Source organism: Olea europaea, unplaced genomic scaffold (assembly GCF_002742605.1).
Source record: "Olea europaea var. sylvestris unplaced genomic scaffold, O_europaea_v1 scaffold2339, whole genome shotgun sequence".
Taxonomy (NCBI): Eukaryota; Viridiplantae; Streptophyta; class Magnoliopsida; order Lamiales; family Oleaceae; genus Olea; species Olea europaea.
Genome location: NW_019241504.1, coordinates 86325 through 89716, shown reverse-complemented (window position 1 = coordinate 89716; position 3392 = coordinate 86325).

Genomic DNA, 3392 nt, shown 5'->3' with positions numbered 1-3392 from the left:
GAAAAGTCAAGCCATTGTTTCTCAATATTCCTCTCTATATTTCAACATGGTATCAAGAGCCTAATCTCTTTGGGTTTTTTTTTTCCAGACAACCACGAAAAAAAAAAATTATTTCTTCAATGGCATCTGAAGTGATCTCCTCTTCCACCAACGACCCTATCACCATCCAAAACTCCTAGGATCCTCACCATCCCCTCCTTACAATCAATTTCTCCAAAATCACCAAATTGTCATCCACCAATTATCTCACATGGAGCCTTCAAATCAAATCACTTCTTGAAGGTTATGATCTTCATCACTTCATTGATGGCACTCACACTCCACCACCACCCACTGTCACTACCAATGGTGTTGCATCCCCAAATCCAGCATACACAAACTGGAAGCGTCAAGATCATCTCATCTTTAGCGCTCTCCTTGGTGCTATCTCCGTTTCACTGCAACCGCTTATTGCCCGCACCACCACTTCCCTTGATGCATGGCAAACCTTAGCCCATACCTACGCCAAACCATCCTGTGGTCGTATTAAATAATTGAAGGAACAATTAAAGCGGTGTAACAAAGGCTCAAAATCAATTAGTGAATATATGTAGGTGATAAAGACTTGTGCCGATGAACTCGCTCTTCTGGGGAAGCTAGTTGATGATGAGGATCTTATTGATTGAGTTCTTGAAGGACTTAGTGATGAGTACAAATCTGTCATTGATGCAATTAATGCTTGTGACACATCAATTTCTTTTGCTGAACTCCATGAGAAACTTCTCAACAAGGAAGCATATCTTCAAATCGCTCAACCATCTTCTCTATCATTACCTGCAACGGCAAATCCCACAGCCTTCCGGAATCGTCCATATTGGCGTCCACCAGCCGCCAATCCACAACAATCAGGCCCTGCCACTATGGTTTCTCCTCATGATCAATGCCAACCCAAACCTTACTTGGGTCATTGTCAAGCATGCGACATTCAAGGACACACTGCTAAACGATGCCCAATGTTTCGGCTTGTCACTAATCAACAATCCCCAACACCTCGTCCTCAAGGCTCTCATGGATATCGCCCCTCCACATCCTGGCAACCACGAGCCAATCATGCTGTCCTTGGCAACAACACTACTCCTACTTGGCTACTGGATAGTGGATCATCTCACCATGTTACATCTGACCTGAGCAATCTCTCTCTTCATAGCCCGTATCAGGGATCTGATGATGTCATGATCGGTGATGGATCGACCCTTCACATCACCCATACTGGTTCTACCACCATACCTACTTCCTCTTTCACCTTTACTTTACAAAACGTCCTTTGTGTCCTTTCCATGAAAAAGAACTTACTTTCGATTTATCAATTTTGCACTAATAACCATGTTTCTGTTGAATTCTCACCCCTGTTTTTTAGGTGAAGGATCTAAACACGAGGGCAATCCTTTTGATGGTCGAACCTAAGGATGGCGTATATGAGTGGCCTACCACATCCCCTTCAGTTACCTCCTCACCATTGCTTGCCTTTTCTAGTGTCAAGACCACTTTGTCTGACTGGCACTCTAGACTAGGTCATCCATCATTTACTATTATGAAAAATATTGTTTCCAAGTTTTCTTTACCATTATCTAGTCCGTTATCCTCTTTCACAAATTGTAATGCTTGTTCATGTAATAAGAGTCACAAACTTTCTTTTTCTTCTTCTACCTTAACCTCATTCCATCCGCTTGAACTTATATTTTCTGATGTATGGACCTCTCCTGTCTATTCTGTTGATGGTTTTCAATATTATGTTATCTTTGTTGACCATTATACTCGGTACGTTTGGTATTATCCACTTAAACGGAAATCCCATGTGTATGATGTCTTTGTACGCTTCAAGACATTAGTCGAAAACCAATTTAAACACCGAATTGTTACCCTATATTCAGATAACGGTGGTGAATATCAAGTCCTTAATCATTTTCTCTCCACCAATAGTATATCCCATCTTACTACACCACCTCATACACTCGAACACAATGGTCTTTCCGAACGATGCCATTGCCATATTGTTGAAACATATCTCTTCTCACTCATACATCGATGCCTCTAACTTATTGGACTTATGCCTTTGCTACTACTGTATATCTCATCAACCGTATGCCCACACCCACACTAAATCTTTCATCTCCTTTTGAAAAACAATTTGAGTCTCAACCCAACTACACTAAACTTCGGGTGTTCGATTGCTTATGTTATCCGTGGCTTCGTCATTATTCTCAACATAAACTTGACTTCGTTCCACTCCTTGTGTTTTTCTTGGTTACTCTTCAACACAAAGTGCCTATATCTGTCTTGATCTGTCCACTTCTAAAATATATATTTCTCATCATGTTAAATTTCTTGAAAACTCTTTTCCCTTTACCACTCACCAATCCCATCTTTCTCGTCTCACCCCAGAGATCATTTCCAAATGGCTTCTCTCGGTCCAAATTCTACCCTTTTCAAGTGGCTCACTCAATATGCCTCCACGAAAGGATTCCTCGTGTCAACATCCGTCACAACATGCCCAAACAATTGACCAACTCTCCTCACCAGTCGATCATCGACCTCTGTCCATAGACCTCCCTTTACTCAGACACAGTTCAGTTGACCGCCAAAAAACCATGGTTAGCCGTTTACCACTAGAACCACATAATTCTGAGACCTCTTCTACTTCAACCACAGCTCAAACCACTTATCAAAATACCCATCCCATGACCACTAGAGCGAAAAACAACATCCACCAATCCCTAACCAAGATGACTCTCACTGCTATCCTTCCTCAACCATCCGACATTGAGCCTCATACTATTAACCAAGCCCTAAAAGATCCCAAATGGAGACAAGCTATGAATGATGAATTTGATGCTCTTGTTCGAAATGGAACTTGGGAGCTTGTTCCATCTACTTCTTTGCAGAATCTTGTTGGTTGTAAATGGGTTTTTCGAATTAAACGGCTTGTTGATGGTTCTATTGACAGGTACAAAGCCAGATTAGTTACCAAAGGATTTCATCAGCGACCTGGAGTAGATTATGATGACACCTTTAGTCCAGTTGTCAAGCCAACAACAATACGCCTTGTTCTAAGCTTGGCAGTCAGTAGAGGTTGGCAGTTGCGACAATTGGATGTTAATAATGCCTTTCTTCAAAGCCATCTTTCCGAAGATGTCTATATGGCTCAGCCTCGAGGATTTGTTGATCGAGACAATCCAACACATGTATGCAAATTAAAGAAGGCTATATATGGACTCAAGAAGGCCCCACGGGGTTGGTACCTTGAACTTCGCCAATTCCTCATTGAGTCTGGGTTCACCAACTCTCATGCAGACACCTCTCTATTCATACTCCATTTAGGTGATACTACTACATATCTACTTGCTTATGTGGAT